Source organism: Ambystoma mexicanum, chromosome 6p (genome assembly GCF_040938575.1).
Source record: "Ambystoma mexicanum isolate Mex_15411 chromosome 6p, UKY_AmexF1_1, whole genome shotgun sequence".
In the NCBI taxonomy this organism is placed as follows: Eukaryota; Metazoa; Chordata; class Amphibia; order Caudata; family Ambystomatidae; genus Ambystoma; species Ambystoma mexicanum.
In genome coordinates this window covers 1,128,479,368-1,128,504,337 of record NC_090935.1, presented here as the reverse complement: position 1 = coordinate 1,128,504,337, position 24,970 = coordinate 1,128,479,368, and positions in this window count along the sequence as shown.

Genomic DNA, 24,970 nt, shown 5'->3' with positions numbered 1-24,970 from the left:
CTCCAGGTGCCTGATTTGTGTATTTCCCTTATAGGGAGTGGATGTACTGACGAGATGTCCCAGAAATGTGGAAGATGCCCACGCCAGACAAAGAAATTGGAAGGTTGCCGAAATATATGACTGTCTTTTTATGTTGAAGTTGAGTGTCCTTATAGAGCACAATCTATTGTCCTGAAGAAAGCGGCAAATAAGTTTCCCTTCTGAAACCGGTCGACATCGGTTGGATCAGAGTGTTGGTCCGACCTACTTGTCTCACGACATTTTGAAAATGAGCTTGACTATACAAATACATAGTGGCGACCACTACTAATCCCACCGTAAATAACGCATTTCTGTAAATGGTAAACTGTCCCGTAAAAGGTAAATTCTCATGGCTCATAGAGGGGACTGCTGTGATAGAGAAATGGAAATTAGTGAACTAGTGGACATAAATCACTTGCACATTTTATCCAAAGGGCAAAGGAGAAGCCTGGTTGCAGAATGTGCTGAGAGGGAGGAATGGGAGAATACGCAGGGGCATCTGTCAAAGCTATTGACAATGAAACTGTATAGGGTGAGCTGCAATATAAGGATACCCTGAAACTTTATCACAAAGGTGAATCCGCATGAGTTCAGGAGAATCATCCTAATGATAAGGTTAAATGTTCAAACGGTGCGCTCTAGCACCCCATGGCTATGCATTGACAGGAAATGTCTATGTGGGATGGGAATGAACGGGAATCTATTGCATGTTCTGGTGGTGTGTAAAGAAAATATTGGACCAAGAAGAAAATGGTTAAGATCACACTTTTAAAGAATAAGGTGGCTAACTGTGCAGAGGCTATGATTTTAATAATGAACTCGACAGACAAGGCTTTTATGTTCGATCTTGCTTCATATGTGAAAGCTTCACTTCCTGACACTTACCCCCAGCAGCAACACCTGATGGTCCAGGCGCTCCCTCAGCCACCTCGCTCTGCAAAGAGGAGGTGTCACGGGGGAGTGGCTGGGGTCTTTAACTTGGTCTGGAGGCCCAGTCTCTGCTTCCAAGCTCCACAGCACTGCTTCCAAGCTCCACAGCACTGCTTCCGCACTCTTCGCCAACAGCACCAACTGTGGGAAAGCAGACAAAGAAAATTGACATCAGTCAACAATGTCAAAGCATGTGGGGCATACAGAACATTTACAGTAACATAAAGTCACCATAGGTCAACCAGCAACAGCCCCCCCCACACACACCCACACACACACACACTCATGCAATTCCCATTAAAACTGACACACAAGTGTAGGGTCAATGGTGAGTCACAGTCATGACACATTCACATGTCAACACAACACATAGACGGCGGTCCACAAACACATTGCAAGAAACATGGCATGACACAATAGCAATGCCAAAATGACTCAACTGTAACCTGCTGCGTTGCCACAGAATCATGGCACAGGGGTGGGCAGGGAGTCAACTGGTAGGTTGGCCAACCACAGAATGTATGGAAGCACCGATGTACTGGGGTACTGCTGGGAACACATTGGTGGCAAGACACCCAGTTGAATACCGGATCTCAGTAGACACTCATGAATGTACTATGTACAGCATGGCCATGCAAACACCTGTTTGGGCATATGTCCACACAATTACATGAAGCAATATGCCTCCTTGACAGCCTGACCTGTAAGCATGCCACACATACATGCACAAATTGCAGAGGTACAAGCGAGTAGCCCCAAGCACATACACATGGCATGATCACACATCAACTCACACTACTGATGCAGTGGGATGACAGATCACAGCCATGTCCATGAAAGGTCAATGAACCAATATGACAATCACTGACATCTATACACAAGTGTCACCTCGAGATGTTTAGAGCGAATGGCTACACTTTGAAATGTACCACACTATAATTAGTTCTTCATGCATGCCCCTCAAATGGGCACAACATTGTAATCTGGCATCCTTAGTGTCCAAGCACGTGTTACCATCAACTGACATTGCATGTGCACCAGTGGCACAGATCACCAACTATGAACACTGCACATACCAGCACATGTCCAATCATCAGATGTCTGACATCACACATGGTGAGCATTGTCTGGGGGCTGCATGCCGCTGTGGATCGCTGAAACACACATGCTGCATACAGAAGGGAGTAACTGCAATAATTCATGCGCATGCACAACACACATGCATGGTGGAGCAGTGCATCACATGGTGTCATGGCCACAGGCCCCAGAACACAAAAACCACACCATTGAGTGATGGGGGCAATGGGTCACTTAACTCACTTATGTCCCTTTGGGACCCATAAACACAGGGGCCCTGACTGGACTCAGTCCTGGTGCCTTTGGCGCCAGGCTCATATAGAGATGTGAGCAGGAACACTTTGGGCCTCATTGCACGGATGGCGGTAGGGATTTACTGGTACCGGTAAAATACCAGTACCGGTAAATCCCTACCGCCTTACTACAAGGTCCCTTTGCGGGTTGGGGGATTTAGCGCCTGCTCTTTGCAGGCGTTAAAATCCAACCCGCTAAGGGACCTCGGAGCTAATTACGGCACCGCAAAATTGCGGTGCCGTAATTAGCGCCTTCCCCATTCCCATAGAGCCCTATGGGGCAGAAATGGGAATGGGGAAGGGCAATGGCGGAAGGGAGATTTACCGCCCCTCCAACCTTGGAATGGGGCGGTAAATCCCCTTTCCGCCAAGGCGGTGCCAGTATTTTGCCGGCATGAGCCATGGCGCTAATAGCGCCATGGCTCACCGCCTACAGTGTAATGAGGCCCTATATTTCAGTGCAGGAGCCTTTATTCCAGAGAACATCCTCATGTGCTGACTCACTGGGTGTGGCTCCCTAGACCTGGTCTTCATGTGCTGACTCATCAGGTGTGGCAGGCAGGCTGAACCTGGTGGGCGTGGCTTCAGAAGCTCAGCTATATAAGCTGCTCCATCCTTAAGGCCGGTGCTTCGCGTTACTGTGCACTCACGTGCAACGTGACGCTCACCGCCTCTTAGACCAGCTTACTTACCTTTGAAACCAGGGGTTCTCCTGCATACTCGCCTCCAGGAAACCAGTGCTTCATCGCTTCATCTAAAGACTCATCTCCTGACATCCAGTGATCTTGATCCCGACACTGCAGCACCGCACTCCGCATCCACGAACTCGGACCCTGTGAAGAAGAAGAAAGACAAGGTTAGAACATCCGACCTAGGGCCGTGCTGCATTTGAACCCTGCGCGCCCCCTAGTTAACAACTTACCAGCTACTGTACCGCTGCAGCTTCGTTCCTCATTCCCTCCGGCTGCCGCCTCGAGCTCCACAGCTTCTGCCGGGCCGGCAACATCAACTGCAAGGGAAGAAAGCAAAAGAGCAAACATCAAAAGTGGAACGCACAGCAATACAAGACAATGAACTTTACAATGCAACAAAAACAGACGAGGAAAGACAAAGGTAAACAGGAACACTTCACTGAAGTATAGTGGCTTAGTCGCAGCAAGACTGGACTACCACACGCAAGGGACCAGTGAAGGAACTCGGTCCAGATCATACAAGTGCCCCTGCCAGAAGCAGCAGGACAGAGTGCTCGCCAAAACTAATCAACAAGAGCAGTCCCGAGCAGCATCACCTATTAGCACCAGTCCCAACATAAGTGCAGAGGAAGAAGCCGGACCCGAGCGACCTCACCCCCGGGAGGACTGCAACCATGCCCCAATGCCTCTGCAGAGACCAGGTGAGCGTAACACATGGCTACTCACCAGCAGCATCCGGACATCGTTGCCACTCACAGATCTGGGGTTGGAGCTCTGGGTAGAACCTCTACAGAACCTGCATATTAGCTGATGAAAACTTGAAGCAGCCCACATGGTGCACTTCCACAGTGATCCTGAAATTGAGGGCTGTTAGAGCCTTGAAGTGGGTCCGAGTCTTGAGGTCCTCCCATTGCTTATGCACCGTCTTCGGGCAACGGTCTGCCACCCCCTCCATATTGATGGCAGCTGTGATGGTAACATAGATCTGTTTGCATCCTTCCTTCCACAGCTTCGTTGCTGGGTTGAAGAGGGCATCATAATTCTCCAGGACCCCATCCACCAGGATGCCATCGGTATTGGCAGTGAAGTTGGCAGCCCTCTGCCTCGCCGCTATGGGGGTGCCACTCAGTAATGAGGATGTGCCAGACATGGCAACCCCTGAGGCAGGTGTGGGTGGGCAGACTGGGTCCTGGAAATGGGCTGTGGAGCAGTGGTGGTGTAATGGCGAGGCGTGAGTCCAAGACCGCTGATGAGATGGTCACAGGGACAGACCCAGTAGCACAGGCAATTGTGGGTTAGCAGACACTCCAACACAATGCAGGTGGGCAGCAGGCACTCACTCACTCTCGGGAGGCAGCAGCAAATGGCAAGGTGGGAGGCAGTACAGGCCAGGAGGAGGCAGCAGAAATGGCACTCGAGACAGGAGAAGGGGTGTTGTCGTGTCTCGAATCTGAGGCAGCTAAATATAAAGTAAAGGCCCTTAGCTCGTAAATTATGTGCTATACGCTGCATGCAGCAGGCCGACACGGCTTACACAGTACACAGCAATGACAGTGATATTTAATGATAATGATAATGATCTGTTATTTATATAGCGCCTTAATCAAAAGCGCTTTACAGAGCACATATTTACATACAATATCACCCAACAGAAATTGGTACTCATTTATCAAACTCAGAAGGATAAGAGGCTGAGTTGGCCTTGCCGAGATTCGAAACTGCGACCGGCAGATCACACCCAGATTGCAGCAACGAGTGCTCAACACGCTGAGCTATTTTACCAGCACAAGGAACAACACGCATCATTGGTTGTGCACAAGAAGATACAAAGATGGAAGAGTTTTGTAGACATTCATTTGGGGGTTATACGCAAGCCATTTCCTTCAAATAATGTGTGCTGCATTTTTCTTTTTGGGGGATTCCTCTGTGCATACGTCCCTGTATTTCTTTCCATTTTGAGGCCTGTGGTTTATCGCGTATGCAATATTTCTATTTCATGGTGTCTCTGCGTATCACGCATGCTTTTTTTTCCTTTCAGATGCTATCCGGATATCGTGCATGCAATTTTTGGCTCTGGGGGTGCCGCTGCTTATTGCGTACTGCTTTTGTTTCATTTTTAAAATCGTTCCAGATATTGCAAACAGGATTTTTGATTGGAGTGTCTCTGCATATCGCGTACCGCATATTTTTGCTTTTGAGTTGCATTGAAGCCTTGCTCGACAACGCATATACGTAGTACATCACATAGACTCTTGCCTTCCTCATTTTGCCCAGAACAATATATTGCTGTGCATTCCATTCATCCATTTGTCCTGCACTTTGAGTGGTAAGGCCTCAAAAAGGCAAAGGGAGAAGACTGGCAGGTAGTGAGGACAAATGTGCCCCAGCACAAGGAGGACGTGGTGTGCCTCAGCTCCCACGACCTGGCACCTGTATGTGGACATGGTCGGATGGCAGACAGGTGTACCAGCACCACCTAGGGCCTATAGGTCCAAGAGGGGACACCCTACATAGGGCAGGAAGGAGCTCCACCCCAAGACACGGCTCAGGAAGTTCGGCCGCAGATGATGAAACGCTTCACTGATGAGGTGCTTCAGATCCTCGTAGACTATGTGATGGATCACTGTCATGAGATATACCAGGTTGTGGGCAGTACCCATATTGCAGCACACCGATTGGCACATTGGCAGCTTGTCACAGGACTCATCAACGCATGTAGTGTTGAGAGGCGCACTGCTGAACAGGTTCAGAAGCGGATAAATGATCTCACGCGAAGGACCAAACAGAAGCTTAGTGACAAACTGGCCTCTGCACAGGCCACTGGAGGGGGGCCAGCCGAGGGGGAGCAGCTAACCTCAACTGAAGAGGCTGCAAGTACACTTATCAACAGTGAGCAGGTGCAAGGCGTGGGAGTGATATAACAAAATGTGTCCTAGTAATCTGATTCCAAAACCCCAATTTGTGTGTTACTCATTTAACAGTATATGGCATTTATTGTCAGCTTTTTTCAAATGGTCTTCACAACAACAATAGTGACATTTTAGACACTTTTTGGAGTGGGTCTATTCATTACCCATTCTTTTCGTTTTTATTCAAAATAATTGTGTTAATGAATTCTGTTTTACACCATAGCATACAATAATTTTCTAGTCATGTACATTTTCCTCTCAACTAAAACTTTTGGACATCTTCTATGTAAGGCTTGCTCAATTATCAAAGAACATAGCTACTTTTCATGGCGGGCCTACCCACGCTGGCAGTCCACTCCTGGTGCTTTGGCTCTGTATGGGGTTGCAGTCCCCAGTCTACTCCACACCCAGCACAGCATGGCAGGACATGTGGGAGCTGCCATGTTTGTCCGACCGCAACAGGGAGGATGTCCCACCCCCAGATACAATGCAATGTATACCATGCACCGTAGCCCAGCAGCTAATTTGACACCTGTAGCCAGCTGCTCAGTGCATCTCAACGCTTCCTTCAGTTCCATGCTCATTGGTGCCCGTTCAGTCCAGTCCCTCTGGGCTCTGCCTTGCCTTCCTCTTGCCTGGTTCCTGCTCCCTTTTGTGTGCCAGTATCCTTGCCCTCCGTTTATCATTCCTTTTGCTTGTCTGCTTGTCTCTTTTCTACCTTTAGCCTCCGCCCCCTTCTTTCCTCTTTGACTGCTGCCTGTTTACCCAACAGCCTTATGCCAGATCCAGTCTTCACTACAATTGCTGGGGATTTCACCTACCGTCGTCTTGGACATTCCATCATCGGCTCCCCTGCGAGTGTTTCCTACACTGACCTGATGCCACGTTAATCAGGAGATGCCAAGTCATGGCATTGGGAGGGTTTACAAGGGGATCCTGGGTTTCCAACCTCTACGAGAGTTTTCTCAGTGTCATTCTAACTACATCCTGATGTGATGTATTAAAATTACCCCTCGCCGGGAGAAAGGTTAATTGGAACCTGGTCCTTCACAGCATGCCACTCATGGGGGCAGACAGTGGAGATGTTGTGGGTGGTGATGGTGTCACTGTGTGGGGTTTTGTAAATTGCATTGGCTTGAGGTGAGCTTGTCGAGCTGCATGGGTGCGGGTGTGACATGGTTATGGTAGGCTGGCAACTCACTGCTTGCAGTTGTTGCATGTCATTCAGGGGAACAACAGGGTGTGGTGTCATTGGGTGCGTGGGTGTGTTACATGCTGCGACCTTGTGTTGTTTTTCAGAACTGAGGCATTCTGCAAGGGCAGATTGTTGCTAATATTAAAGGGAACAGTGCTGTGGGATGCCTGCACGCAACTCCTCCTCAGTGTCAGCTGGTTTGGAGACCTTCAGAGTGGATCATGGATTTATTTCTGGGTACAGCTGGTGCAGACACGCAAGGGAAAAAATGTGAGGTGAGATGTGTATCTTTCCTGAAGTGAGCTTGCTATTTTCTCAGTTCATATGACTATTTTGATGTAGATGTATATTGGGTACATGATTTTTGTCAGGGAATGTTGTGGCCAATCCATCTGCAGTGCTCACATGTATTTGTTCCTGGTTGCTTTTTGGACCTTGCCTTCTTACTTGTGTTTTCATCATTATTTGCTGTGGGTTATGTGTAAGTGGTAAGGGATTTTTTGATTGTGTTGTGGACAACATGCATACCGTTTCAACTTGCTATGACTATGTCCGTGGCTGGTGCAGTTGATTTTATGACGTCAATCACATGTGTTGTAGAGGGAAGGGCGTAGACGCCCACCCGATAAGAATTATCCAATCCACTTGCGTTATTTCCATATACAGATATAGCACCTATACTTAAGTTACCTTTCCCAACCAATTGTATTGCATCATGATTTTTTGTAGAATTAGACGTCAATGATGATGGATTTTGCCCATAAAAGAGGCTGTTTGACTAAAGTTCGAGGAAGTCGGGGTGAGGCAGGTGTTTGTGATGCTGCTGATTTCCATCTGCTGATGTATGTATCATTAAACGGACTTCCCTTTACCAATTTACTAAGTCCTCATTATTGAAGCTTGCCGGAGTATGTGAATCCTGCACTCTGTCCTCACATGGTGCAGCTATCAGGCATTACTAGTTTTCGAGGGTGAGTACTGACCAATGAGCCCGTCAGTAATTTCCTCTCCTCGTCAACACTTGGTAGCTTGCGGATGGTTTCGGCCATCGATTATAGATTATCGATTGATATAGTATAAGACACCTTTAGACCGACGGCACGAAGTAACTCTGGGCCTTCGGTTACATCACGAGTCCTTTCTCTATTCCGGCTGAGTAGGCTGAGAAGCTCCCCATGGACAATGATAGTGTAATTATTCCCAAAAATATGCAGTAGGTCTGAAGGAACCCGCCTTTCCAAGCATAACCCTTCTCATTCCCACAGGCAGCGGATCGGACGAAAACCATAAAAGCAGGAAGAGGAAGGGGCGGTGATCCTGAAGTTCCAGAGAGGAAAAGAGGCGATCGGTGAGTGAAAACAACGAAACTCGTTACCTTGTGTCACGATGCCTGCCCCGGAAAGCCAGACCAGGCCCAGCAACCCCGGAAGCAGGCATCATGCCACTTGAAGCATGCCCAAAAACCCCAGTTAGGGGCTATTTGGCTACAGTCCTGGCGCCTATGGCGCCAGGCTCATAAGAATAAAGTCAGTCCTGGCGCCATGGGCGCCAGGCTCATTACAGAAAACTTACCTGATGCAGACCATGCTGCATACCTACCTGATGCAGACCATGCTGCACGAAGCCACAATCCAAATGAGTCTTAGAGGGACTATTTTACCTCAGGGACTCCTTTCCTCTCGGGTGGGGCTGTGGAAGAATACTTACCTGGGACTTCTTCCAAGGCTATTTAAGCCACACACGGACAGCCACACGTGCTTCGTGTTATTCTGCTTGCTGCAGCGTAACGCTCACCGTGTCTTCAGCAGCTCCAGTCTTCAGCCACGCCCGCTTCAGCCCTGGAACACCTGGAACAAGAAAAGGAGAAGGAGAAGAGGTCAGAACAAAACCCTTACCTGAATCCTTGATCCAGCACATCGTCGATCTTGAAGAGAGAAGCCTTCACAGGTGCATTGCCACGCACCTCGCAGCGCCGCGCTGAACTCACCATCCAGGGCTGCATTCCTTTACTCCATCGCGAACCCAGCATCTCCAGGCCATTCTTCAACACCTGGGGGAGACAAGAACAAATAGGTGAGCAAGGGCAATACAAACCACCCCCAAAGACTTACCTGATTACCACAGGGGGGTACTCACCTCATCTCGGGTCGGCGCAGTCAATTCTGCATCTCCGCCGCACCGCGGCCCCTAAGGGGAAAACAAGGACAATACAACCTAACCCCAAAGACTTACCTGATTTACCACGGGGGGTACTCACCTCATTTCGGGTCGGCGCAGTTAATTCTGCATCATCGCTGTACCCCGGCCCCAAAGGGGAGAACCACAATAGACTTACCAGGATCTTACCAATTGCCACTTGGAACTCTTCTAGTGGTTTAAATCTGCAACCTGCAAGGAATCTGGCAGAGTGAAGATCAGACTTTTGAACTCTTACGAACAATTGGACTTTAGAGTCAATACTGGAACTCACCAATTCCTCCACGACAGTGCAGTAACTGGTCGTCTACGCGCCCCTGCGCTCGACGCAGGATGGAGAACTCATCTTTCCAAATCTTCAGGTGAGATTAAGAGGGGACTTCAGGAGTGTTCTGTGGGCAGACAAGGGGAGTGGGAAGGCGGGTCAACGCTCAGATTACGGGAGGTTAATTCCCTTTCTCCATTGCAGAAAGATATTCGTACGAGCCCAACAAACGAAGCTAAGTTGGTCTGTCCAGTCTGTCATCTCGGCTCTACGTGTTACTCTGGTGGAAGCAACAGCGGGCCAGTCCAGATCGACGCCCCCGTGGGAATCAGGTGAGCGTAACAGAACGCGAAGCCTACCCACAAATACCCACCTGGGCGTCATGGAGACCTCGGAAACCGATCAGTTGGCCCAATTATTAGGGGAACTAAGGGCCGAAGTGCATTCCGCCCGCCAGGAAACCAATGCCCTCAGGAGGGAATTGATAGTATGAAAAGAACGAACTGATGATTTGGCCAGACAGCTATTACAAAGCCAGGCTGGACAAACACCTCTACCTGGACTCGGGGCCAGCCCAGCTCCGGTGCCACCGAGTAACCCGGTGCAGATAAACCTTCCTGGAGCCGTTCCCTGGGCTCCGCCTGAACGCTTTGCCGGAGACCCAAAAAGGTTTGCTATATTCATGAATCAATGTCGCTTACACTTTTTATGTAGACCTGGAGCTTTCCCAAACGATCAAGCCAAGGTAGCTTTTGTACTGTCATATCTCAGCGGCAGTGCAGCAGACTTGTCCATTCCGCTAGTAAATCAGGATGATCCGATTCTTCGAGATTTCCAAGGTTTTCGAACTAGCATGGAAAGACTGTTCACCCGACATTCCCAAGGACAGGCTTTGGATAACAAACTTTTATCCTTACGGCAAGGTAATCAGGATCTTTTATCTTACATTGCAACTTTCAATAGATTAGTTGTGGAACCCGAATGGCCTGAAGCCAAGCGAATTACATTATTCCATTGAGGGCTTCGGGGAGAACTCAAGGATGTTTTAGCCCAAGTCATGAACCCGCCTCTAGACTGTGCTGAATATATAGATTTTGTGGTCCAGTTAGATCACAGACTTCAAACCAGAAAGGCTGATCGAACCAAGTTTGAAAACAGGGTCTTGGTTAAAACCTACGTAACCTCTAAGGGGGGTAGATGCCTCAGAACCCATGCAAATCGGGGGGGTTAGAGGACCCTTAACCCAGAAGGAAAGGGAAAGAAGACGGCAACAGCATATATGTCTATATTTGCGGAGCTAATGGTCATTTCCTTTGGAACTGCCCTGTAAAACCACCCAAGAAAACTATAGGAGCAGCAGACGAAAACCACTTGAAACCTGACTCAGGAAACGATCACGCCCGGCAAGCGTAGAGGTCAGCTTGCCGAGCTTAAAGAAGGACACTCTGACCTCGCATTTCACCATACCCATGGTTATAGATCCAGAGCAGCCATCACGCATGCACGCGGTAAAGGCGTACGTAGCTAGTGGAGCCATAGGAAACTATTTGGACTACGGATTGGCTTCCAGGATGAATCTACCTCTCACCCGAAAGACCACTGCCGATGTCGTCACCACTGTTGATGGAACTGAAATTGCCTCTGGGCCCGTAACTCATTCCGCTGCAGAGATGACATTGCTGGGTCAGGATGGACACCGAGAGGTTATGGTGTTTGATTTAATCAAGGCTCCACAGTTTCAACTGATACTGGGAATCCCTTGGTTGGAAAACACAATCCCTGTATTGATTGGCGAGAGAAGAGACTAACCTTCCCAGAATGTGCTAAAACCTGTTACCCAAAGAGAACTCTAAATTCAGTACTGGCCCCAATAATCCCAGCTGCCATACAATTACCTGCTGAATACCAAGACTTTCAGGATGTCTTTCAAAAGGAGCAGGCAAACACCTTACCACCGCACAGATCGTATGATTGTCAAATAGATCTCATACCAGGAGCACAACCACCTTGCAGCAGAATCTATGCCCTCACGGAACATGAAAATCTCCACTTGCGCCAGTACCTAGACCAGTATCTTGCTAATTGCTTCATCCGCCCGTCCAAGTCCCCTGCATCTTCCGCTTTGTTCTTCGTGCCAAAAAAGGAAGGCGACCTTAGAACATGCATTGACTACCGCGGGCTGAATCAGATAACTATCAAGAATCGATACCTATTTTGATCCCTGAACTACTAGACCAGGTAAAGAACGCTTGTATATACACAAAACTAGACCTTCGGGGGGCATATGATCTGGTACGCGTCAAAGAGGGTGACGAATGGAAGACTGCTTTTCGCACCAAGTACGGATTATTTGAGTACCAGGTGATGCCTTTCGGACTGTGTAACGCACCAGCAGCCTTCCAGTTCTTCATGAACGATGTCTTCCGAGAGCTCATCGATGTTTTTGTAGTCGTTTACATCGATGATATCTTAGTATACTCCCTATCAGAATCCGATCATGTAAAGCACGTCCGAGCAGTCCTACAAAAGTTACGCCAGTATAAATTATATGCTAAACTGGAAAAGTGCATCTTTCACACTACGGAAGTAGAGTTTCTTGGATTTATTCCGACCCCGAAAGAAATCCGGATGGATACACGTAAGGTGGACGCAATTCTTAATTGGCCTTGGCCAAGCTCAGTCAAAGGGGTTCAAAGCATGCTCGGCTTTGCCAATTTCTACCGCAGGTTTATCTTCTCACACATTGTACATCCCATTACAACACTATTGCGAAAGAATAAACGCTTTACATGGAAAGAAGAAGCCGAGAACGCCTTCCAAGATTTAAAAAAGAAATTCACGTCCGCTCCTGTATTACGACACCCGCGCCCAGAGCTTCCCTACATAGTGGAAACAGATGTATCCAGTTCAGCTATGGGAGCAGTGCTCTCCCAAAAGGATCCCGAAACGAACCAGCTGCACCCAGTGGCGTTTTGGTCAAGAAAGTTTTCGGCTCCCGAATTAAATTATGCTATAACCGACAAGGAGCTGTTGGCCATCAAGTCCGCCTTCAAAGCTTGGCGGCACTATCTGCTGGACGCCAGGCATACCATTACGGTCATCACTGATCACCGCAACTTACAATACCTAAAGGTAGCCAAGGCCCAATCTTCACGCCAACTCCGTTGGGCATTGTTCTTCGCCGAGTTTGATTTTGTAATAACCTATCGACCAGGTTGTAAAAATGGAAAAGCTGACGCCCTGTCCCGAATAGGAATGGGAGAAACAGAAAGAGCTTTAGAACCTGTACCCATAATTCCCGAACAGAGGATCCTTGGTCTGACATCCATACACTCTCTGGAGGACATTCAAGAAAAGGTCCATCAACTCATTGATTCCGATGCCTTACAGGGCTGGGCAAGGAAAGGTCCAGAGTATTCTGTCACCAACAATCTACCTTATTACCAAGGCCGGCTATTTCTGCCACTAGAGGAACTACAGAAACTTGTCATTTCTCATTACCATGACACCTCGATTGAAGGGCATCCTGGCATTGCAAAAACTGAAGCCAAAATCAAGAAACAGTTTTGGTGGCCCACCTGGCGAAAAGATGTCAAGTTGTTTGTCATGTCTTGTGGCATTTGTGCTCAAAATAAAGGGGAAAAGAAAAAACCTGCTGGATTATTACAACCGTTAGACATACCACCTACTCCTTGGCATCCCTTGTCATTAGACTTTATCACGGATTTACCCCCGTGCAATGGTTATAACACCATTCTAGTTATTGTAGATCTTTTTTCTAAAATGGCCCATTTCATTCCTTTAAAAGGAATACCTTCAGCTTCAATCCTGGCCAAGGAGTTCCTTGAAAATGTTGTCTGCCTACATGGCTTTCCTTCCGTGTTAATTTCGGACCGGGGAAGTCAATTTATTTCACATTTTTGGAGGAAGTGCTGCCAGCTGGCACAAATTGATGTTAGGCTTTCAACCAGCCACCATCCCCAGACCGACGGTCAAACAGAGAGAACCAATCAGACTCTTGAGCAATACCTACGTTGTATGCTACATCAATCTGAGGGGGATTGGAAAGACATTCTTTGGATCACCGAGTATGCATACAATAATTCTGTACACTCAGGAACTAAACAAAGCCCTTTTTTTTACCATATATGGTCACCATCCTCGAACCTCAGACTTAGATTCTCCCCAGCATTTAGAGATGCCCGCGGTGGACCATCTCCACGCTGTTATCACACAAGCCTTTAAAGAGGCGACTGCACATTTACAAAAGGCTAAGGATAAATACAAGAAGGATGCTGATCAACACAGGAGTGAAGCACCGCAATACCAAGTAGGGGACCAAGTATGGTTAGCCACCAAGTACTTACCACTCAAGGGAACACAGACTTTTAACCCCAGATATTTGGGACCTTATTCTATTAAGGCTATAATTAACCCAGTGGCCGTCAAGTTGGACCTGCCTGGTCATATGCGTGTTCATCCTGTTTTTCACGTGTCTCTTTTGAAGCCTGTGCAACCAGGAACTAGGCTAACCACCCCACCAGAACCTATCCTCGTAGACGGGGAACCCGAATTTGAAGTCATGAATATCTTGGACTCTAAAAGGGTGAGATCAAAACTCTTCTATCTCATTGATTGGAAAGGTTATGGTCCACAAGAAAGATCTTGGGAGCCTAGTGACCATGTGCATGCACCTCAATTAGTGAAAAGGTTCCACCAAGAATTTCCAGACAAACCAAGGCCGAGAGGGAGAACAGCTTTAGGAGGGGCCTTGAGGGGGAGTGCTGTCACGATGCCTGCCCCCGGAAAGCCAGACCAGGCCCAGCAACCCCGGAAGCAGGCATCATGCCACTTGAAGCATGCCCAAAAACCCCAGTTAGGGGCTATTTGGCTACAGTCCTGGCGCCTGTGGCGCCAGGCTCATAAGAATAAAGTCAGTCCTGGCACCATGGGCGCCAGGCTCATTACAGAAAACTTACCTGATGCAGACCATGCTGCATACCTACCTGATGCAGACCATGCTGCACGAAGCCACAAGCCAAATGAGGCTTAGAGGGACTATTTTACCTCAGGGACTCCTTTCCTCTCGGGTGGGGCTGTGGAAGAATACTTACCTGGGACTTCTTCCAAGGCTATTTAAGCCACACCCGGACAGCCACATGTGCTTCGCGTTATTCTGCTTGCTGCAGCGTAACGCTCACCGTGTCTTCAGCAGCTCCAGTCTTCAGCCACGCCCGCTTCAGCCCTGGAACACCTGGAACAAGAAAAGGAGAAGGAGAAGAGGTCAGAACAAAAACCTTACTTGAATCCTTGATCCAGCACATCGTCGATCTGGAAGAGAGAAGCCTTCACAGGTGCATTGCCACGCACCTCGCAGCGCCGCGCTGAACTCACCATCCGGGGCTGCATTCCTTTACTCCATCGCGAACCCAGCATCTCCAGGCCATTCTTCAACACCTGGGGGAGACACGAACAAATAGGTGAGCAAGGGCAATACAAACCACCCCCAAAGACTTACCTGATTACCACAGGGGGGTACTCACCTCATCTCGGGTCGGCGCAGTCAATTCTGCATCACCGCCGCACCCCGGCCCCTAACGGGAAAACAAGGACAATACAACCTAACCCCAAAGACTTACCTGATTTACCACAGGGGGGTACTCACCTCATTTCGGGTCAGCGCAGTTAATTCTGCATCATCCCTGTACCCCGGCCCCAAAGGGGAGAACCACAATAGACTTACCAGGATCTTACCAATTGCCACTTGGAACTCTTCTAGTGGTTTAAATCTGCAACCTGCAAGGAATCTGGCAGAGTGAAGATCAGACTTTTGAACTCTTACGAACAATTGGACTTTAGAGTCAATACTGGAACTCACCAATTCCTCCACGACAGTGCAGTAACTGGTCGTCTACGCGCCCCTGCGCTCGATGCAGGATGGAGAACTCATCTTTCCAAATCTTCAGGTGAGATTAAGAGGGGACTTCAGGAGTGTTCTGTGGGCAGACAAGGGGAGTGGGAAGGCGGGTCAACGCTCAGATTACGGGAGGTTAATTCCCTTTCTCCATTGCAGAAAGATATTCGTACGAGCACAACAAACAAAGCTAAGTGGGTCTGTCCAGTCTGTCATCTCGGCTCTACGTGTTACTCTGGTGGAAGCAACAGCGGGCCAGTACAGATCGACGCCCCCGTGGGAATCAGGTGAGCGTAACACCTTGGCAAATGTCTTAAAGGACTTAGAGTAAGAAGGGGAAAGGTAACGGAGGGTGGTGGAGAAGATTAATACAGTTAAAAGTAGGAAAGACTGTAGAGATATAGAGGGTAAAGACCCGGGCACCTGAAGTAATTGGGAAAAATACTGGGGGGGCACCCGAGAACAAAAACTGTAAGGAATACCGGGGGGGGCACCCGAGAAAAAAAAACTGTAAGGAATACCAGGGGGGGGCACCCGAGAAAAAAAACTGTAAGGAATACCGGGGGGGGGGGTACCCGAGAAATAAAATGTAAGGAATACTGGGGTGGGGGGATGGGGGCACCCGAGAGAAAACTTTAAAATTCACCTTGTTCCTGCGCTTTAAAGAGTGGTCAGAAGGAACGTGAACCCAGAGCCCACAGAGGGGGAACATTAGGCTACGCTTACGTTCAAAGACGTAAGAATGGGTTCGTTCAAATCCGATGACGGGGTAATAATTAGAAGGCAGGTATACGTATGACCAGCTGGTGTCCATCTAGTCTGTCAAGCGTCTGTCCTATATGTCCTGTGTATGCTGAATGTGGAATTATTGTGTCATTAATTGATGGCAATGTATTTTTGCTTTACGCGATTCTGTAAATGAGAGGGAATCGCCACTGAATTGATGTGTTTTGAGAAAAACTGTTGGTATTAAATTTTGCGGAATAAATTGGATTGGAGCTCACGTATGTGGTGCTTGCTCATAATAGTGTAAAGTTAAAAAACTGTATGAACATTGTTGATGACAAATTTAAGAATGGAAAAAGTTACCCCACTTGCACATTTGTGAAACCAGTTGCCAAAGCACGCAACAAAATTGAAGAAATATAGCGAGGAGTGGGTTAAGGGCACCGCAAATAAAATGTTTATGCTGTGGCCCCAAAATGGGTCATTGCCAAAGGCTGTTTTACAGCACATGACCACCTTCCTACATGCCACATATAGTGGGAAGAAGCTTGAAAAACGCCTTGCTGTTCTCAAGCTTTGGAAAATGTTTGAACAAGTAAAAGAAGAAGAACCCCCCGCAGACTGGATATTAAATGTATGTACGGAGGGGGGTGAGACGCCTACCGCGCCACCTGCCCCGCTGGAACCAGTTGTTGAGGGAAGTAAGTCGGAGGGTCTTTACCCACTAAGAGAGCTTAAGGCAGCCACAGGTTATAGCAACCCTGCATATGAGTCACCTGCGTGTAGCAGTAACGAGACGAAAGAGAAGGAACAGGAAATTGGCTCGGCCTCCACAGTCCCATGGGGAAAAGAGGGCGAGGTGAGGAAAGGAAGGACCAGGCACAAACGAGTGCACCTCTCGATAAAGAGAGAGAGGGAAAGAAGCAGAAAGGAACCGATGAGTTAACATTTACAAAGGACGAATGGATGGGAGGGCAGATACTGTTGAAGTTAGATAGAAAAGGAAGTGATGGTGCAAGGCCGAGTGAATGGTCTGATGAGGTGCAAAAAAAGGAAAGGGAAAAAGAAGTGGACATAAGAAACAAGAGGGCAAGAAAGAAGGATAGGTTGAGGCGAGAACAACCATATTGCGAAGAGCAAGGTATACCGCTCAGTCGCACGCAATATGCAGCCTATGAAAAGTACAGGCAGAATATGCTAAGGTCAGAGGAAGAGAAGAGAGTGCACGAAAGAAAGGTAAAAAAGTGAGAAGACGAGGAAAGTAGAAGGACAAAGGAACGTAGAGATGAACGGATGAGGGAAGTTGATAAGGCTAGAAAGGAAGCGAAGAAGCAAAGAGAAATGGATGAGGAAGCAGAACGTAAATGCAGGCAAAGGGCGCAAGATTTAGAATTCTTACAACGGGAAGTGAAAAAACCCAATCCTGTTGTAGACTGGGAAGACATAGAAGAGTTCTTCCCTGCACGCAATGCGGTGCCAGGTACAAGCGGGACAGTTATTGATGATGACTTCGACACCAGAGGCATCGGGGAAGCAATTGATAAAATATACGATGAGATGGGACTGGAACGAATCTCCCAAGAGGGAAGGGAAGATGAGTGCTTAGAGAGCACTCAGCTATATGACACTGAGGATGTCACCCAAAGTAGTGGGAGTAGGGGACGTTCCCTAGATAGACTAGAAGTTGGGCAGAATGACAATGATGCGAGAAGTTGTGTAAATTGGGAGTACTCGGAATCAGACTCTGATGGGGAAGTGGCGTATGATGAAGGGAGGCGGTGCGAAAAGTGACTCCCAGGGAACCGAGAGATACGATGGTCAGATGCTAGCGGGTCCATGGATAGAACACCGAAGTCCGCTGGACAGTCCAGCCGACATGAAGAGACACCCCACGGTCAGAGGGGGGCGTCGGTACCTGCCTATACAGATAGGCTAAGGGCATTGCCAGGTAGAAGGCAAGGCGGGAATACCGCCCAGGCAAGAGACCGAGGAGGCATAGAAAAGGAAAAGGAGGATTGCGCATTCCAATTCCCACTGTTAGAAAAGGGGGGAGCAAGGCCGCAATATATTCCATGGCCACACATGGACCGAGAGAATCTAAAAAATAAGCTTCCAATGCTGACCTCGGGAGCCAGAAAGTGGATACATGATCTAGAGAAAATGACGGGGGGTGTCACTCTAGCCATAGGTGACATCAAGGGTCTTCTAATTGCTATACATGAAAGAGCAGACGGCATGTGGAAAACGGCAGGATACCTCAGGGTAACCATAACTAACACCTCTCATGACGGGGCGCCATTTAACAACTGCAGAGCAGCAGTGTGGAAACCGCTGCGTACGCTATATCCAGTCACATCTGATATGGGAGCTATAATGACTTGAAAAATGAAGGAGTCAGAGGATCCTTTGCTTTATATCCAGCATTTTCAAGACGCGTGGGTGCTCAAAACGCATGAGTCTTGCACGAAATCTATCCCTGTATTATATCATATATTGTGGCAAGGGTTACCAGAACCGGTGCAAAAACAGCTAAAAAAATTGGTAGGAATAGAAGCTAAACTGTGGGACGAAATCCAGTTGATGATTGCCCATTACTCTAGACTGTTGCAAGAAAAGAATCGGAAGAAAGAGGCAACGCGTAAGGGAGAGGAGGCGAAGCTAGTGCAAAGGAAGCTCTCAAAGTATGCTCTCGAGGGAGCCATGCTAACAAGTCCAGCTGAATCGAGTGCACAACGTGCCTCTCACCCGCCACAAAACAATCAGGGTAACGCAGGATATTACCCGAGAGGAAGGGGATTTGGAGGAAGAGGATGGCAGAGCAATCAGGGAGGTTTTAGAGGTAACTAAGGAGGTTTACAGAATGTTCAAAACGATATCCGAACGCACCGATGGCCAGTCCGACTATGCTAGATGGACAGATGGTCCAACCGCCGCCAGTGTGTTGGTTGTGTGGAGTAACAGGACACATGGCGCGCATGTGCAGAAGCCAAAGCATGTGGCAGATCAACCAAGGGTTGGGGACAGGCATGGTGAATCAACCTGCTACCCCACAACAGGGCAGTGCACAAAACTATACCGTGCAGCAGCAGGCGGTTGGCTTGCAGCAAGGTGCACAGCAAATGTTCCAGCCACAGAACATGGGGAATGTACCGCAGGCACAGCCCCAGCAGACACTGCCGCAAGTGGATCAGGGCACTAATTCCGGTGGGGGAAACCCACAGGTATACAGTGGACCGAACCTATTTATAAAATAGGACGGCTCACAGGGAACTCTGATGTGCTCTATCCTATCAGTGACACCAGACCCTAACAGGGAGCCTAGGGTAAATGTCACCATAGGGGGGAAAGAATATTTCTTTTTAGTTGACACGGGTGCAATGTGCTCGTGCATACATGAAGGAAGGTTCTCCTTGTCCGGCGAGGCCATAGATACACAGAGTTTTACTGGAGCTCATAGCAGAGTTCCCTTTACTGATGCACTCCCAGTCTCAGTGAGAGAATGCGACATGAATGTACCTTTATTGTATTCTCATCAGTCCCCCGTGAATATCATGGGTCGGGACTTGATGACAAAGTTGAATATGACCATCTCATTCACTGAGGAGGGCATAATATGCTCCACTCCAGGAATGCATTATTCAAACGTATGCGAAATGATCAGAGCATATTCTGGACGTGCAGCCATGAGAGCTATACCACTGTAACTAGAAGTGTTCGCATGTGGCATGCGAGTGCTTATGGCGGGACTGCCAGGCCTTGCAGACAAAACTATGAGAACCCCAGATGAGTTTCTATTCAGGCCAAGAATACCCATGCATGAAGAGGAGGGACAAGTATTTCCTCTAATGATACAATCTGCCGCGGTGCGAGGAAAGGTAGTATTAGTTGAAGGATGTGATGACGAGGGCAGACCTTGGTGTGCGATTGTCGCCATTGAAGAAGGGTATCGAGTGACTGCCGTCATCGATGACAGTCTGTTCGAAGAACACCCTGACCTAGAAGAGACACGGGTGGAAGTGAGTCTCATATTTTGGGTCAAAATGATCAAGCGGGAGGTGCCGCAGAGGATGATGTTAGCACTGGTACACCTGGAATATTTCAATGACGATATGGCCCTAGTGCCAGCCAAGGTATGGACTACAGGGCCCTATGATGTGGGTCTCCTGAGGGGGGCTGGAGAAGTAAAACTTAAATTGAAACCAGGAGCAATTATGCCACGGGCACGACAGTATCCCATGTCCAGGGAAGCAGATTAAGGGATCGCAAAGACAATCAGTGCCATGATGGAGCAGGGCATCCTGGTGACGTCAGAATCACCATGCAACACAGTGATTTACCCTGTCAAGAAATCTAAGGGAGGGTCCTGGCGTTTAATCCAGGATTTACGAGCATTGAACGACATAGTCGAAGCCGACTTCCCTCTAGTCCCTAATCCATCCACAATTTTGTGCAATATACCCACTGAAGCGAAATACTTCACGGTGATCGATTTGAAGAATGCATTCTTCTCTATTCCATTACACCGCGACTCACAAGACCTGACATCATTTACTTTCAGACAAATGCGCCTGAAAAGTACGAGGCTGCCACAGGGGTATTACGAGTCTCCATCTATTTTCAACAGAGTCCTGCAAATGGACCTAAGCAATATTGCAGTGGACAGTGTTGTTTTGCAGTATGTAGATGAGATTCTAATCTGCATGATCACTGAAGAGCAATGCCGACACGACGCAGCTATTGACTATATTGGCTGAGAAGGAGTACAAAGTGGACAAGGACAAGTTGCAATACTGCCAACAGGAGGTGCTGTACATAGGGCAACTGATCTCACATGAGGGGAAAAAGGTAACCCCAGAAAGGGCTGAGGCTATCATGAGCACAGCCAAACCGTGCACAGCAAAGCAAATGCAAAGTTTCCTAGGCCTGTGCAACTATGTCAGAGCATGGATCTTTGACTACAGCTCGTATACCAAGCCCTTGTTGCAGGCCCTTAAAAAGGCCCAGGCGACGAGAGAAGAAATTGAATGGAATGAAGCAATGGAGAAAGGGTTTACAGAACTCAAGGGGGCAATTTGTAAGGCCCCAGTCCTCGGGATTCATAATTATGCTGAGGAATTCTATCTGTTTTCTCATACTGATGGCGATTTTATGACGGCAGTACTCGCGCAGCGAACCTCACTGAGATATAAACCCCTAGCATATTACAGTGGAAGTTTGGACCCGGTTATGAAAGGCCACTTCGCGCATGAACAAAATTTAGCTGCCGCCACGTTCGCCATTAAGAAGGCGTCATCCATTGTGATGGGGCGCTCCATGACATTATATGTTGAGTACTCATTATTCGCCATACTAGAGAAGCCAAGGGGTACGCTGACTTCTCAGAGAGCATCAGCCTACGAGGTGATTATCTCCAATCCATCGATCAAAATAGTGCAATGCAAAACGGTGAACCCTGCTATGTTTATTGCTGAGCCAGTCACAGAGGGAGAACCTGTGCATGACTGTGTGAACTACGAAGAATACTATGATGAGATCCCCAGGGTCAAAGAAAATGCCCTGCCAAGTGGAGAGATCGTCTTTATTGACGGGTCATCAAGAATTGTCCAAGGTGACGGGCAAAGGTATACAGGCGTGGCCGTGATCAAACACATGGCGAATGGAGAATTCCAAGTACTTGTCAGTGCACGAATACCATCCCACTATTCGGCACAGGCTGCAGAACTAGTGGCATTGATACTCGCCATTGAGAATCACACGGACCAGGAAGTAACAGTGTACAGTGACTCTGCCTCTGCTATGTAAGGTCAACAGTGCACGCAGGACTGGCACGCTGGAAAAGGAGGGGCTACCTCCGAGCAGACGGCACGCCAGTGCAGTACGCGGCCTTGCTGGACAGGCTGATAAAAGCACTACAGCTCCCAGTGGGCACAGCGTTCATAAAATGCGCCGCTCATACCAAAGGGACAGATTTTGTGTCACGTGGAAATCATGAAGCGGACACGGAAGCCAAGAGCATGGCAATCAAAATTGAAACAATCATGGATTTGGCACGTACCCATGAACGTATGATGGTAGCGCGAGCCACTCCAGAAGCCTATAGTGCTATGGGGCAGTCTCAGTTAATGGAGCCCCAGGGGGAGGCACCTCAGGAGGAGAAAGATCTGTGGAAGCGTCGAGGGTGTTCTTTAAACCCCTCAGACGAATTGTGGAGGCATGACAGCACTGGTAAACCAGTAATTCCTGTCGCCCTTCTAAAAGTAGCGTTAGAACAGCTTCATTACCCCATTCACATGACAAGAGAAAGTCTTGCCGCAACGCTTGGCGAAGACTGGTTTACACCGAATTTAGCAGAGCATGTTGCATTCTTTATGGTAAATTGCATTGTCTGCCAACAATTCACCTCTGGGCACACATTAAAAGTAGTGAGTGGAGTCATCCCCAGACCAAGTGGACCTTTCCTGCACCTGCATATCGATTATGTCGATGTGATTCAGGTGTGTAATGGGTACAGGTATTTAATTGTGGTGATGTGTCCCTTCTCCAGATGGGTGGAAGCAGGTCCCTGTACACACCCCGATGACGTCTGTGCTGCTAAATTCCTGGTGAGGGAGGTCTTCCCTAGATGGGGGTGTGTGAGGTTATGAGATCAGACAATGGACCTCATTTCGTGAACGCAGTGTTCAAACAGATTAGCTTGTTGCTTGGTATAAAGCACAAGTTCTCGTCAGCGTATCATCCAGAGGGAAATGGGATATGTGAGCTAATCAATGGCTTGCTTAAGTAGAGGATAGCCAAGTTGAATCTCACATAAGAAAGGGATGGATGCACTGCCTACCACTGGCATTGTATGCGATTCGGAACCAACCAGGCTCCGACCATCATCTCACGCCGCACAAAATAGTTACTTGGAGAAGGATTAGGACTTCCCTTACCCCCCGAGACAGAGCTAGGTATGATGCCCAGACAACTAGGGGGGTTCTAGGAGAAGAGATGAAAGCTTAGCTGGACTGTCTCACATCCAGTGCCACTATCATTACAGGCCAGCTACAGTGACAGCGGAAAGGGGACAGCACGAACCACTGCAGATAGTGCTGATACAGGCGCAGCTCTCAGCCTTGGCACACCTCTTGTCTTCCCTGGAGACAGAGTTCTGGTAAGAAACTTTGCGAGAAAGAAATGGGATGAGCAGAGGTTTAACGGCCCCTTCATCGTAGAGGACTGCACCCCGTCCGCTGTCAAGCTTGTGAGCAGAAGAGCTTGGATCTTCTTGAACGACATAAAACCTTTTATAGGAGAGAGCACTCCTACTGCATCTACTGCCGGGAAATCCCCAGACAACGGGGAAGGACTGCAACACGTGCAGACAAGGTCTATGGCGAGGAAGAAGGACGCACAAGCAGAAAACATAAACTAAGGAACTCGCTGTGAAAACTGTGGCTGTACACTGAACTTCTCCTCCAGACACTGAATGAGGTACAAGACCTTCAAATGAACGCAAAGTGCAGCTGAACTCGCAGGCTAAAGGAAAAAGTTGCATACTCTGAACCTGCAGTGACACTGATAGCTTGATCACGTTGAGCCACAAAGCATTGAACACGAACTCTCAGACTCTGATAAACTGTAAAAACAGGACACTCTTGTAAACTAAAACTAGTATCCTGAAGCATCCAGTATCAAGACTCTGTTCACAGACATATGGTTCACCCCAGCAGAAATCTCAAGTGGGATGTGCTCACCTATTTTCAGCTAGTTGTACTGTCCTATCCGCCACTCATAGGGAGAGAAACAAGTGTCACAGAATATATTCAAGATCCAGAAAATAAGAAGGTAATCAGGCAACTACTGACTGTCATCGCAGAGGTCTTCGCTGAGTTGCCCGAGCACAGTGAACAAAAGACTAATGCTCCCGCCTCAAGCAGTTATTGACGAAGTTACCTACATTTTATTCTTTTGAATCATTAAGGAGTGCCCAGAACTTGTCGGGAGAACCACAGATACCCTGACTTTCATCAGAGATCCCTGAAATAATCACATCCTGAATCAAATATGGAGTAAACTGAACAATATGGTAGCAGACCACGCAGCAGGAAAGTGCAAGACCTGTTCACGACAACAAAAAAACTTGTGATCGGGGCCCAGCAAAACAAAGCAAATGTCCCTGTCCCCTGCAGACACACAGCTAGCCCACAACGTCCTGATCAGGCTAGTCACAGACTATCCGGAAATGGTGGGAAGGCCTGCTGATGTCGATGTTGCTACCTTCCTTAGAGATCCAGTCAATTTCCCACACATGAAGACTCTTCTCCATGGCATTATGCTCCAAGTGGATCTGTCCAACTTCCAGCAAGAATTCCTAAGGAGATTCCTATGAGACTATTCGGCGAGGGACAGATCGAGGAGGCAAAGACTGATCACACTGCATGAAAGGCCTGTGACCTAAGAGCCAAAGAGTCAGAGCAAATGTCATTAACACCCGAAGAGAGTCGGTATGCATTTCGCGTTTTCTTTCATCTCATTGAAAACTTTCCAGAACTAGTGGGCAGACCCCACAACATTGATGTGCCCACTTTTCTTAATGATCCAGCAAAAAATGCCCAATTGAATCGGCTCCTGAGGGCTATTGCATCACAACTAAGAAGCAATTATGGACATCCACTTCTAAGAAGAGCCTTAGAAGGGGGAGATCCAAGATAAAACGTTCCATCATCCCCCAGCGGGGACAGAGCAAGGAAACAAAGACACAGTTCTTCAT